The 14,712-nt window shown below is 36.0% G+C and overlaps 1 protein-coding gene across 17 annotated transcripts in view; it reads left to right on the top strand.

Moving 5' to 3' along the window:
- The window catches only part of CDK19 (cyclin dependent kinase 19), a 192,368-nt gene that overhangs the window by 24,662 nt on the left and 152,994 nt on the right, over nucleotides 1-14,712 (top strand). For 12 of the 17 annotated variants that reach the window (XM_023542804.2, XM_023542846.2, XM_023542844.2 and 9 more), the window contains exon 2: nucleotides 9,491-9,552. The exons of 4 other annotated variants lie outside the window; for them this stretch is intronic. The gene's annotated coding sequence lies outside the window, so the exon portion shown is untranslated. Of the gene's footprint in view, nucleotides 1-9,490; nucleotides 9,553-14,313; nucleotides 14,367-14,712 lie in introns of all 17 variants that reach the window. One more of the 17 variants, XM_023542809.2, reaches the window with a different exon arrangement.

Here is a 14,712-nt window from a genome sequence, read left to right as displayed (position 1 = left end):
CCATTTGATTTCTTGAGTGCTACTTCCATGGGTGTTGATATTGGATCCAAGTAAAATGAAATCCTTGACAACTTCAGCCTTTTCTCCATTTATCATGATGGTGCTTATTGGTCCAGTTGTGAGGATTTTTGTTTTCTTTATATTAAGGCGTAATCCGTACTGAAGGCTGTAGTCTTTGATCTTCATCAGTAAGTACTTCAAGTCCTCTATGCTTCAGCAAACCAGGTTGTGTCATCTGCATATCTCAGGTTGTTAATGAGCCTTCCTCCAATCCCGAGGCCTTGTTCTTCTTCATATAGTCCAGCTTCTTGGATTATTTGTTCAGCATACAGATTGAATAGGTATGGTAAAAGGATACAACCCTGATGCACGCCTTTCTGACTTTAATCCACACAGTATCCCCTTGCTCTGTTCGAACAACTACCTCTTGATCTGTGTACAGGTTTCATGTGACCACGATTAACAATTCCTGTTCTTATACAATGTTATCCGTAATTTGTTATGATCCACATGGTTGAATGCCTTTGTATAGTCAGGTGAACACAGGTAAACATCTTTCTGGTATTCTCTACTTTCAACCAAGATCCATCTGATATCAGCCTACTTTAAATTTAGGAACTTATTATCACACTCTTTTTTCTAAAAAGTTTGAGAAAATTTAAACTTCCACCAAAAAGTCATGGTGCTGCCCCATTCTCCTCACCCTTGCCGACACTGGCTTACGTCTGTTTTTCTAAACTCTTAGGCAGACAATATTTCACCTTATTTTTTTTTATTACCAGGAAGGTTAAATGTCTTCATTTGTATATTGGCTGTTTGTATTTCATGAATAGAAATAATTACTTGAAATAGAGATAATTCCTCAATGTTTTGATGCATTTCTTTCCTGGCATCTTTTCATCCATTTGTGCCGTACACACAAACACATACATACACTTTTAAAAAATTACAAAAATAGGATTATATTATAAAAGGTAAATTTTCTGTTTATTTTCTTCACCCCTTTTTCAACGGGCATTGCTATAGGACAGTTAAGATGGGCTTTGAGGTTGTACTGTCTGGATTCATAATCCTAGGGGTGTGACTTGGTCAAATTAAGTCCCTGTCTTAGTGTCTTCTTCTGTAAAATGGGAATAGTAGTAGTACCTTCCTCATAGAGTTGCTGTGAGGATTACAGGCGAAATTCTTAAAATAGCATCTGACAGATAATAAGGACTATAGGGTCACTATGAGTCCAAATCATCTCAATGGCAATGGGTTTAGTATTAGTCTTTTCTCACTTGTGTGCTTTGTAGTATAAATTCCTGTAAGGGTATGAATCTTTAAAAATAAAACAAACAAACAAACAAAAAACCCAAACCCATTGTCATCAAGTTGATTCTGACACACTTTCTTAAAAAGTTGTAACAATTTCCTTTTGCACTAAAAACTGTTTAGTGTCAGGTTAGTATTACCATTGTGTCCAAGCTTTTTCTTTCAATCATCTGTTTATGTATTTATCTGTATTCTTGAGAAATCAAAAAATTCATGAGTAAAATTATATATCTTTTCCAACTTTTGAATATAAAAATTTTCAAGCATTCAGAAAAGTTTAAAGATTTAGTCTTAAGATCACCTGCATATCTACTGTCTAGATCAGGGGTTAGCAGTTTTTTCTTTAAGAGGCCAGATAGTAAATATTTCAGACTTTGGGTGCCACCTGGTCTCAGTCAACTCTGCAGTTGTAGTGAGAAAGCAGCCATAGGCAGCAGGTAAATGAATGGGTTGGCAGTCTTCCAGTAAAACTTTATTTATAAAAACTGGCAGCAACTGCATTTGGCCTGGACTATAGTTTGCTATCCCTTGATCCAGATTAAAGAGTTATTAACATTTTGCTATATTTGCTTTCTCTGTAAATGTGTTTGTACATACATATATATTTTTCAGAACCATTTGAAAGTAAGTTATAATCATTATGAAAACCCAGAACCAAACCCGTTGCCATCGAGTTGATTCTAACTCATAGCAACCCTAGGCCTTTAATGTTTCAGCATGCAGCTCCTAAAAATTTTCCTGCAAAATCATAATATCATTATTATATCTAAGTAAATTATAATTTTATGTATTTTTTGCACTTTTTATTGTGGTAATATGTAGTACTTTGGCATTTTAAGTATACTTCAGTGGCATTAATTATATATACAACATTGTGCAACTGTGATCACTGTGTTCAAAACTTTCTCATCACCCCAAACAGGACTGTACCCGTTAAGCATGAACTCCCATCTCCTCTGCCCCTAGCCCATGGTAACCACTAATCTACTTTCTGTCACTGTGTCCTAGTCTAGGTATTTCATATAAGTGGTATCATACAAAATTTGTCCTTTTGTGCCTGGCTTATTTTACTTAGCATGATGTTTTCAAGGTTCATCCATATTGTAGCATGTAATAGAATATAATTTTTTACTTATTAATAGAACCAAGATTATATCATACGGTACAAAAGTATAAAAATCCTTCTGTTTGCTCCTCAGCTATTATTAACTAATTCTCTTTATCCTAATCCCTCTTTCCCTGTCATGCTTTTCTTTAGGTAGAAATCTGTATTGGGTAAATCTGTTTGCTGATTTCATTTGATCCACTTATACAGTCAAGTGAAAGGAATGCTTTATTTATTTTTATGCTTTCGGTTTGTATTTAAAAAAAAATTTTTTTTCTGTATCTTACATGATTTGAAATAGAACATATGTACAATTTACAGTCAAAAGAAAAGTTCTCATTAAGTTATGTATTAAAAAGAGAGAAGAAAAACCAAAACTGTTGCCGTGGAGTGGATTCCTACTCATAGTGACCCTATATAGGACAGAGTAGAATTGCCCCATAGTGTCCAAGGAATTGCTGGTGGATTTAAAACTGCCAGCCTTTTGATTAGCAGCTGAGCTCTTAACCGCTGTGCCACCAGGGCTCCAAGTTACCTATAAAACAACCAAACCAAACCCATTGCTGTTGAGTTGATTCCGACTCACAGGGACAAAGTTATGTAATTTCTGTTTGGTTGGTTGTACTTGATACATAGAAGAAATTGAAGTAACCTGAAGCCAATTATGTGCTTTTAAAAAGTGACCAACTATTTTTTTTTATTGTCTAAAGGGTGCTGAGTGTCTGTTACAGGTATGAAAATATTTGGAAACATGGTGCTGATGGCTGCACAACATAGTCAACATAATTAGTGCTACTGAATTGTACACATAAAATAATTGAAATGTTTTGTTAAATTTATTCTACCACAATAAAAAAATGTGCCCAAGTTTTGATTTTCCATAGTAAAGAAGGGCAGAAAGTAATATAGATATTCCTAATATTTTCAAATTTAACTTTGGATTGTGCTTTTACTTGCTGTGAAAATTTATAACACTTATAAAGCCGTTCCACTGTGTAAAATTGTGCTGCAGATCTAACTAGGGTCTCTGCCGTATTCTCTAGTCTTTCTGCCCCTGCCCAAATTTAGCACTCTACATTGTGCCTCCTCCTACCGGGTCATCTCTTAGGTGATACATGATAAATCATCCTGTTTTATCCTTTTAAAAAAGAAGGAGATAATTTAGTGTATTGGTGTAACTGTGGAACTGTAGGTCATAGGAATACTGTGCTGTAGGAGGAGACAGATTTATTATTCTTAAACCCACCCAGTGCTTTCGAGTTGATTCCAACTCATAGCAACACTATAGGACAGAGTAGAACTGTCCCATAGAGTTTGAAAGGAGCGCCTGGCAGATTCAAACTGCCGACCCTTTGGTTAATAGCCGTAGCACTTAGCCACTACACCACCAGGGTTTCCAGAGCTACCACCCAAAAAACCCAGTGCCATCGAGTCGATTCCGACTCATAGCAACCCCTACCACGTGACCCAGCAATTCCCCTTATAGTTATATACCCAGTAGAGTTGAAAACGTGTCCACACAAAAACTTATACACTAATGTCCATAACAGCATTATCCATAATATCCAAAAGTGGAAGCATCCCAAATGTATATCAACTGATGAATTGATAAATAAAATGTGATATATCCGTACAATTAAATATTATTAAGTCATAAGAATGAATGAAGTATGGTTACATGCTAGAACATGAGTGAACCTTGAGAACATTATGCACTGAAGAACAAACATTATATGATTTCATATATGAAATAGCTATACTAGAGTTGAGAGTAGGTCCCTTTTTCCATTTTACCTCCTGCGTTTCCAGGCTTATTTAGAAGGGAAGGGTAAAAGTAGTAGTAATTTGTGTGCATCTTTTAAAAATTTTGTTTATTTTGTTGTTGAGAATATACATAACAGAACATACACCAATTCTACAGTTTCTACATGTACAATTAAGTGACATTGATTATATATTCTTTGAGTTATGCATTCTCACCCTCCTTTTTTGAGTTGTTCCTTGTCCATTAACATAATCTCACTACCCCCTAAATTTCCTGTCTCATCTTTTGAGTCGTCGTTGTCAGTTCGATTCCATATAGATAGAATGATCAAGGCATTCTTTACAGGTTAAGCTAAACTCTTATGTGGTTTTAAGAAGACTTCAGTTGATATTTTTAGTTTAAGGTTTAAAGATTATCTCAGGATGGTAGTTTTGGGGGTTCATCTAGCCTCCATGGCTCCAGAAGGTCTAGAGTCCATGAAAATTTTAAATTTTGTTCTGCATTTCCCCCCCTTTGATTAGGATTATTCTGTAGAATCTTTGATCAAAATGTTCAGTAATAGTTGTCGGGCACCAAAGGAGGCAGTTGTTCATGGAGGCAGTTAGCCGTACATTCCATTTCCTCTTCCTATTCTTGGCTCTCCTTCATCTGTTGCTCCAGGCAGATAAGAGTAAATTGTGTTTTGACACATAAAAGTTCTTATAGCATGGCCTCTTTATTAGTTTCTCCCTGAATTAGTTAAGGGTAACAGGTTCCTTTGAGAAGTCGCTTCTGTTTTTGTGTGTAGTCATAGCATTAGAGTACTTTACAGTGTTCATTTGAAATTAAATTTTTTTTATTCTAAGGAATCAGGGTAAGGGCTGGGATGGGGAGCCACTTGGGCATTTTAATGACAGTAGTTCTTTGACTCTGAATTAAGGGTTGCCTGAATCTCTGAGTAGGATCTTGGCATTTCCTGGGTTTTGCTGTTTTTCACTGTTGGAAACAGGGTTATAGAAATCACATTGTAAAACTTCTGCTGTCTGTTATCTTCACAATGATGCAATCTTGGCATATATTCTGAGTTCTGGGACACAATGAAGAATCCTCAGTAGGCAAGTAATTTAAAAATGATTGCCTGTTGTCTTAGTTATCTAGTGCTGCTATAACAGAAATACCATAAGTGGTTGGCTTTAATAAACAAATTTATTTCTCACAGTTTAGGAGGCTAGAAGTCCAAATTAAGGACACTGGCTCTAGGGGAAGGTTTTCTCTCTGTTGGTTCTGGGGGAAGGTCCTTGCCTCTTTTCAGCATCTCTTCCTCAGTTCCTTCGTGATCCTCATGTTGTGTGATATCTGTCTTCCCCATCTCTGCTTGCTTCTCTGTGCCTGTCTGCTGGTTTTATATCTCAAAGGTGATTGGTTTAAGACATACGAAACACTGATATGTATCATTAACATAACAAGAAATCCCTATTCCCAAATGGGATTAGAACCACAAGTATACGGATTAGGTTTTACAACTCATATTTTCTGGGAACATAATTCCATCCATAAACCAAACCAAGTCAAACCAAACAAAAAACCCAAACCCACTGCTATTGAGTCGATTCTGACTTAAAATGACCCTATAGGACAGAGCAGAACTCTGGTGGTGTAGTGGGTAAGAGCTATGGCTGCTAACCAAAAGGTCCACAGTTCAAATCCACCAGGTGCTCCTTGGAAACTCTATGGGGGAGTTCTACTCTGCTCTATAGGGTTGCTATGAGTTGAAATCGACAGCAGTGGGTTTGGTTTTTATAGGACAGAGTAGAACTGCCCCATAGGGTTTCCAAGGCTGTAAATCTTTACGGAAGCAGACTGCCACATCTTTCTCCTACTGGTAGGTTCAAACCACTGACCCTTTGGTTAGCAGGTGAGCGCTTTAGCCATTACACCACCAGGGCTCCCTATTCAATCCATAACAGTTGGCGAATGGCTGGAGGGTTATACGACTAAGGCATTCATTGCTGGGTGAGAAAGATTTAGGTCAATAATACCAATCCCCTTGCTTTCACATAGGATTAAACGTTAATTTCCCATAAATTGGAATTAATTTGATGACAACTGGCTTGGTTTTTTTGTTTTCCCTATAGAAAAAATTTCCAATTTTTAAATATTCCCATGGAAGGAAATTTTATACTCTTCTTTGGTAGCTCATTTTTTCATTGAATGATCCTTCCAGTTGGGACATTTAAAAAATTCTAACACGTTATGCCACCATTTTAGAGCATTTCTTGTTTAGTTTTGTGTTATATGCTTCACGGACCTCTGTTAAAGAATTGCCTGAATATACATGTGCTGTCACAGTAATACATTTCATTTGAGGTTTGAGAAGATCTGGGTAAGGACTATTAAAACACAAGAGTCATGGAATTAAATTAAAATTTTCCTCCTAGAGCTACTTTTCTGTTTAGGCCCTTCATTTTATAATTATTAATTTTGCTGTTATTTTGATACCATAACTGTTGTAAGTTTTTGGAGCAAAAATCATGTTTTAATTATTTTAACCTTTGAGTTTTTTTAAGTCATAAAGTGTTTAAGAGTGAGTTATATAATCACATGGCAGCAAATTAAAAAAAAATGGAAACAAAATCATTCAATCTGGTTACTCTAACACAAACATTGAGTATTATTTGGACATGTTCTTTAGTCTCTTTTAGTACCTTTTTTGTGCTAAAATTGTTCTGTTTCTTCTTTTAATTTTGTATCATAGTCATTTCCCATTTCGTTACATATTCTTGCATACCTATCATTTTAATTTCAATTTTCCAAGAAAACATTGCAAATGCTGAAGAATATATAGCATGATTGAGTACTTAAGAACATTTATAATTGTTTGGCTTTTTATATAGAGGTGGGTGCTTGGTTGGTGTGATTTTAGTTCTGTAGACTGGCAAATTTCTCAGGTTTCCTGTTGCAGTTTCCTCATCTGTAAAGTGGGGATAATAGTAGTACTTACCTCTGAATTGTTGTGAAGATCAAATGAGTTAATGCCTGTAGAGCTCTTAGAACTATGCCTGGCACATCATATATACTACATAAACCTTTGCTGCTGTCATTGTTTTATTGGGTGGGATTTTATCTGATTTTTACAAATATATGAAATATGCAAGTAGTTACTGTGCTTCAAAATAGCTTAGAATGTCACAAGGACTACCTTAGGCGAGGGTGCAGCCTAGAAGATTGTTTTGGGAATTAAGAGATGAAGATAGAGCTAAGGCAGGTAGTGCTGGGCAAATTGCCAGATTATTAACATATTACAACCATCGGTTGGGGACTGTGCTCTTCTGGCTGTCAATTAGCTCTCGCATTAGTACTTGCTCTTTTCTAGGCTCCTTTGGGCAGCTCAGCCTTTTTGCTTTGCTTCTTTGGACTTCTCCACACATCTCCCAGAATTCCTTGGCTATGCACTTCATATTCTGTTCTGGTTCTTAATTAGCAGCTTAATTAAAAAAAAGAAAAAAAGCATTGACTTAAATTTTTGTATAATATAGCATTTTTTTGATTTATAGCATTTTTAATACCTTGCTTCATTTGATATTCAGTATAAATCTTAGCGATAGATTGTGAAGGAGTTATATACCTCATTGAACTACTTTGGTTGTAACGGAGAGATTAAGTGACCTGCCTGGTATCACAAGGCAATTAAGTGGTCTAGCTGGAACTTGAACTCAAGCCACTTGACTCCAGGGCCATTGTTTTATAATATTTTGTAATACTGAATTTCCCCCTTGCCAAAGCATCATATTTAAGACAATGCTTTGTATAGTTCCTTCTTTCCTACTTATTTGATGGTACTTTTAAGAATTAAAACAAAAAAAATTATTTTGTTGTTGTTGAGAATATACACAGCAGAACATACACCAATTTAATAGTTTCCACATGTATAATTCAGGGACATTGATGAACCCTTTGATCAAGATGTGCAGTAATGGTAGCCAGGAACCACCCTGTTCTTCTGGTCTCATGGCAAAGGAGACAGTTGTTCATGGAGACAATTAGCTACACATTCAGTTTCCTCTTCCTATTCCTGACTCTTCCTCTTCCCCTGTTGCTCCAGGGAAATAGAGACCAATTGTTGTGGCTTGGATTGCCGCCTGCAAGCTTTTAAAGACCCCAGGCACTACACAATGAACTAAGAGATAGAACAGAAGCACTAAACACATTAGGCCGATTAACTGGAATGTCCCAAGAAACCATGACCCTAAACCTCCAAACCAAGGAGCTGGATCCCCTGAAGTATTTAGTTGTACGTAGCAGCCTCAGCAGCTACTCTTTTTTTATTTGTCTTTGTTGTAAATGTTTATGACACAACTTCTGCCAGTTCAACTTTTTACAGGTATACAACGTATGGACAGCACTTAAAATAATTGGCTGTGCAACCCTACCCTTAAGCAATGTGATTTTGCTTTTAAGGATTTCTAAACATTGCACAAAGATAACATGTTGCTCTTTTAAATTTAATAAAAAAAAATTTTTTTTAAATAGCTAATAAAATTTAACTGATTCCTTTTCTCATAACCAGCTACATTTTGCAGTCTTTTATCCCTATCACCAGAAAAGAATGAAATAAAATCTGAGAGCTAAATATTTGATTTTTTACATGAATGTTTTCTGAAAAACTTTCATGTTTCATGCTGATTTTTATTGTATAAATTTAGAATTAGGTAGATTTCTCCTAAAGACCCTAGCATATGTAGTACCTTGCTTAATTCAATATTATTGTCAGAATTAAATTAAATTTTGCCTTTGGAATATCTTTGCTGTTCTACTTTCTCCTTCACTTTTGTCATCTTCTAGTCCTGTTTTTAGTTTAAGTGTTTTTTCTCCTATATTCCCAACGATTTCTGGTGCTAAGAAGAGGTTGTACCATGAGCTGTAGGCCCAGTGTACTCCATTTTGTGTGGTCTATTTTTCTACGTGATTCATATTTCTTGCATATGTATTGGCTTTCTCACATAATTAAAAAAATAGTTACTTTCAGGATATATGAATTCATACCTATAGCTCTTTTAGTTTTTCCAGTAGCATAATCACTTCTGTTGAGTGAGAATATAAATTAGTTAGGTTTGATTTTAGATCTTTTCATATAATTAGCTGCATAATATGTAATGACCTCTGAATGTTATCAATATATTGTTGATTTTCTCATTGTCAAATCTAAAATCTGATTTCCTTGGCAGATATGTAGACTTGTGATAGGCATTTGGCATTTTATGTGTTGGGCAGTGTAACTTTTAAATCTACATAAACTTCTCTGCCTTTTGCCTCTGCTATGTTCATAGATTCCAGGAGGGCTTCGTGTATGGACTTCAAGCGTTGGAGGTAGCAGACTTTTCAGCAGAAGGTAAAGCAGAGTGTTGCCTTCTGGTGTCATTGTGTGTGTGTGCTGGGGTGGGTATGTGACAGGTGAGCGGTTTTCAAGAATGTCATCACAAAACAGTTTATAATGATACATAATTCACTTTCACAAAATTTAAAATCAGGTTAATACTTGTACAATTTTGTTCAGTATTACTAAAGTCCATAAAAAACAGAAAATTTTAGGTAGAACTAAAGACTCTGAATTTCGTTCTCCCTACCCTTAACTAAGAAGTAGATGTAATTAAGAAAAGAGTGCATTAGTATAAATGTATGATATGTACTATATGCAGTGTGATTTTCTCAGACCTAGCTTCACTATGGTTTTCTTCATGGGAAGGTGTCCAAGTCATTATTCATATGTTGTATTCTCCTCTGCTGCTCTTTTCAGTAAAAGATTGCTTCAGAATAAATTGAGAGGCATCCTAGTCCATGACTCATGAGTGGAGGATAGACATTCTTCCTATAGGTCCCATGTGCCAAAAAACGTTAGTTTTCAGTATGCTAATTATCTCTTCAGAACTTGTGAACATGCTCTTCTCTCAAGTTAGTTCTTGTTGTAGTAGAGAAATAAACACATCCCACGTACTTATAAAATATGTTTTTATGGAAACTGTCTTAATGAGTTACTTTTTAAGAAAATAGCATGGAGTAATGCTTCTTTGATTTTTTTTCTAAAGAAACATTTTATCATTTATATGCCAGATATTTAGATATTACTTTCTGTGAATTTATGCAATTATTTATGAACCCTTTTCAGATGATACTTGAAGAGTTTTTTTTTTTTTAAAGATCTGTATCAGCTAACGTAATATACTTTTAGACATAAAGTTAATGAAGTGGCTAGTTTTAGCTAGATTCTGAATGAGAATTAGAGGAATGGTTTCTTAAATCTTCTGGAAATTGTTTTGATTTCAAGTAAATGTCTACACATTATACCTTATATTGAGGATGTACACCATATGTGAAGTTACCAAACCCAGTGCCACTGAGTCGATTCCGACTCATAGTGACTCTATAGGACGGAGTAGAACTGTCCCATAGAGTTTCCAAGGAGTGCCTGGCGGAGAATTTGAAATGCTCACCCTGTGGTTAGCAGCCGTAGCACTTAACCACTACACGACCAGAGTTAAGGGTAAAAAAACAAACAAACCCATTGTTGTCGAGTCGATCCCGACTCATAGTGGCCCTATAGGATAGAGTAGAACTGCTGCATAGTTTCCAAGGAAAGCCTGGTGGATTTAAACTGCTGACCTTTTGGTTAGCAGCCGTAGCATTTAACTACTATGCCACCAGGGTTTCTGAAGTTAGGGTAGTACAATTTGTTAAATCTCTACTGTGCCCAGCATAGGATCACTCCATTTTATGGGGAACCCAGTTTTACTATCGTTTTCACCTCCCACCTACTCAGAGGAGCTGCTTTTTTTTTTTTTTTTTTTAACTAGATGAGATAGAATGAGTTTGAGGCTATTTATTTAGGTAACCTACAGTATTACCTCCTAAGCTTTTTCTCCTTTTACTCTTCCAGCTACCATTTTGAGGATATTTTCTATTTACTAATACTCATTAGACTAGAAATAATTTCTTGGAGGCCTTTTCATATTTCCCTTTAAGGCTAGTTGGCTATTTTCACCACTGTTGGATTATGTACTCTCACATTTGTTTAGAAGCCCTAGTGATGCAGTGGTTAAGTGCTTGGCTGCTCATTGAAAGGTCAGCGGTTTGAATCCACCAGCCGCTCCATGGGATAAAGATGTGACAGTTTGTCTCCGTAAAGATTTATAGCCTTGGAAACCCTGTGGGGCAGTCCTACTCTGTCCTATAAGGTTGCTATGAGCCAGCATTGACTTGATGCAATGGGTTTGGTTTGGATTTTTTTAATGTTTGTTTACCTAATCCAGCTGGTGTATTTTGTTACTAATTGAGGATCACAATAAATTATTCTAATTAGTACTGTAAATAAGGTAAAGTACTGCTTGTATCAGGGCATAGGTAGACTTCCTCCCTCTCAAGTTCTATGAGAAGTTGGGATTAAATGGATAATTATAGAAGTATTTTAAGTGATGGATTCAGGCACTTTTTCATACAATACCTTTTACTTAGTATCTGTGCACATTACTTAGTTCCTCTACTCTGTCGTGAACTTCTGTAGGGCAAAGATATACCACAATATATTATTGCAACCTATGTAGTACCCAGTATGTACTACATTAGGTACTCAAGAGCTATTTGTTGAATGAAAAGCTTAGTTCTAGACACTTACTGTGAATGTCCATCTTATTAGAGAAGGCAGATAGCCAGTAATTAAATTTAGTCATCTAATCAATTGGTCAAGCCATCAAATATTTGAGTATTAGTTGCAAGGCATTATGATGGTTATGAAGACACATATATAGTGTTATTTGCTCAGAGAAAACTAAATAACCATATAACAAATGTGAATTTCAAATACTTGTTCCGTTTTTGTTGATATGTATTTACCAAAAACTCATATTCCTGTGTTCCTTTGTAAGCATTCTAATTGAAATGTCTCTTCATGGACTTCTTCCATACAAAAAAAAAAAAAATTACAATTTTGATGCAAGAACTGAGCCTTTGGTAGGTGCTGGACACTGTGCTAGGTGCTTTGTATATATTATCTTCAAGATACTTTTGCAAGGGAAGTATTATTCCTGATTTATAGATGCAAAAACTGATAATTTGAGGGTATAAATAATCAATTAGGTGGATGAATTAATATAATAGATGTATGATTCCATAGCCCAAGCTCTTTCTATCATAGAGTATGAAAAGATGCCCTGTGTATAGTGCAGAGACCTGCTTCGTGAATGCACGGGAGACAGCTTTAACCTAGGGTTATAAAGAGGCTGGTGTATTCACAGAATTTCTGAAAAGCTTCACCTTGTTGGATGGATAGGAAGAATAAGGGGATAGAGGTCAGGGAGATCAGTTAGTGTGGAGAAGACTGAGGGCCAAAAGCAGTGAGTATGTTGTGATTGACAGTATAAAAATTTCAAATGTAGTAGTAAAATTCAATTGAACAAATTTTTCTTTTATTTTAAACAAGGCCCCTCCTTTCCCATTTTGTTTTTCTTAAACAAAATAATTTTTCCTGGGTTTGCATATGGCGTGTTGAGTATGAGAGAGCGGATCACAAAAACTATTGTGTAAATCCCAAGCTCATTTTTGCCTACTGGGTTAGAACAGTCAGTGCAGCAGTAACTGAGGGAGCAGAAGGGCTGGGGGAAAATGGAAGATCTCAGGAATCCTAAGAAAAAGATTTTCCTAAAATCTGGTATATTTTATTTGTTCCTTTCTCGTATCTCCGTTAAAAAAAAAAAAAAAACCCAAATCCACTACTGTCCAGTTGATTCTGACTCATAGTGACCCTATACCCCACAAATGTCCGGCAATATGCCACAGAGTTACAAAAGGTCTATAGGAGGTGTCATTGTTTTCAGGGAATTTAACATTTCATTGGGAAGACAGGTAAAATAATCTAATTAGAAACCACTTAGCAGTATTAAGTACCAAATAATGCAGTATACAGTATAAGTATTTTTGAAAACTTCTCCTTAAATGATGTTCTTCAGGGTTATGTCCTAGGCCTTCCTTTTTTTTTCCACTTTTCATGCACTCTTTGGGTGATCTTTTCTACTCTCATGACTTCAATTTCTAAATACTTCCCTGTTTTTAGCCTGCATCTCCATTTTGAGCTATAGGTTCATTGAAGTACCTTTTGGACATCTCCATTTAGGTGACACCACAGTCCTATCAACTTCACCTTCCTTCAAACTTCCCCAATCTGTTGTTCTTAACTCAGTCAATGGCACCACCACTATCACATAGTTGTCCAGGCTGGAAACTAAGAAGTGTTTTTATTTTTATTTCTTCACTACATGTTCTGTTAATATTGTTTCCTAATTATTGTTTAAATCCAGCCACTTCATTTTATTCCCTCTCCTACCATCTTCATTTAGACTGCTTTCACCTCTCTACTACAGAAGCCTGTTAACTGGTCTCCTTGGGCCATCGTCTCCTTCAGATTATTCACAGAAACACAGATTGCTTAGAATCCTTATCTTTTGTTCTTGGATTGGAGTTCAGTTTTCTTATACAGTTTACCTGCTCTGCTTGATCTGGCCCTGTTTGCTTCTTCGGCTTCAACTCTTAGTACTTGCTTGTACCTCTCTAAATGAGCTGCGTTGAACTTCGGATGCATTGTGCTTTGTTGCCTGTGAATCTTGACACATGCTATTCCCTTTTCCCTGGAAGTGGAATATGAAGAAATGAAAATATTTCCTGTAGTGATTAAAAGCACAGACTCTGGAACCAGCCTGCCTAGGTGTGAATCCTGGATCTGCCATTAACTAGCTATGCCATCTAGGGCAAGTTACTTAACTACTGTGTCAGTGTCCTCGTCTGTGCAATGAGGATGGTAGTAGTACCTGCCTCCTAACATATTCCGAGGATGAAAGAAGATAATATAGTTGAGGCTCTTAGAACAGTGCCTGCCATGTACTAGGTACTCTGTAAGTGTACTATTATTATAACAACTCTTATTATAAATGTGTTGTAGTACTGATAGCATTAACCTTTGTTTTAAGGTTAACCTAATGATAAAAGAAAATATACCGTTTTCCCTTCATAAGTTAGGAGTTTATTGGCTCATTACGTTGTTATTTATCTTTGCTCTTGGATGAGGAGCAGCTTTATTTTCCTAACTTCTTATTTTTCACCTTTTTAGTGTTAGAAATGGATCTCAGGTTGAGAGTCCTATGGAACGGATCATTTGACAAGGTTCGGGTTACATTGAAAGAAATTTATTACAAAGAATTACATAAATGTATATATAGACTAATTCAGGTCAACCTATGTGGAAACTTTTAAAAGAAAATTATTATACAAGTAGTTGATGTTCATTAAAGAAGCCATAGTGGTGTAGTGGTTAAAGCACTTGGCTCTGACTGAAAGGTTGGTGGTTGTGAACCCTGCTGGACAGTTCTACTCTGTCCTGTAGGGTTGAAATGAGTCAGAATCAGCTTGATGGCAATGAGTTGGGGGTTGTTTTAAAATGTTCATTACAGAAAAATTAGAAAAGCATCTATTGTTAATATTTTGGTGAATGTGTACTTATTTTCTTGCA

This window comes from Loxodonta africana, chromosome 1 (genome assembly GCF_030014295.1).
Source record: "Loxodonta africana isolate mLoxAfr1 chromosome 1, mLoxAfr1.hap2, whole genome shotgun sequence".
Classification (NCBI taxonomy): domain Eukaryota; kingdom Metazoa; phylum Chordata; class Mammalia; order Proboscidea; family Elephantidae; genus Loxodonta; species Loxodonta africana.
Note: the sequence above shows the minus strand (reverse complement) of the source record. Positions and strands in the feature narration are given on the sequence as shown.